The sequence below is a fragment of the Merops nubicus genome, unplaced genomic scaffold (assembly GCF_000691845.1).
Source record: "Merops nubicus isolate BGI_N331 unplaced genomic scaffold, ASM69184v1 scaffold14707, whole genome shotgun sequence".
Classification (NCBI taxonomy): domain Eukaryota; kingdom Metazoa; phylum Chordata; class Aves; order Coraciiformes; family Meropidae; genus Merops; species Merops nubicus.
The window spans coordinates 225-426 of NW_008622382.1; positions in this window are offsets into that span (position 1 = coordinate 225).

The window sequence follows — 202 nt, forward strand, 5'->3', positions numbered from 1 at the left end:
TGGAGAACTCCTCCCTCCCGGAAACCAATTCCTCCTGTGCAGACTGCACTGGGAGAGGGCTTGTGGGTCTGAATATGTCCACGCCCCCACCGAACCCCAGCTTCTATGTCACGGTGCCTGTCATCTACTCAGTCATCTGTGCTGTGGGGCTGACAGGCAACACTGCCGTCATCTACGTAATCCTCAAAGCTCCGAGGATGCA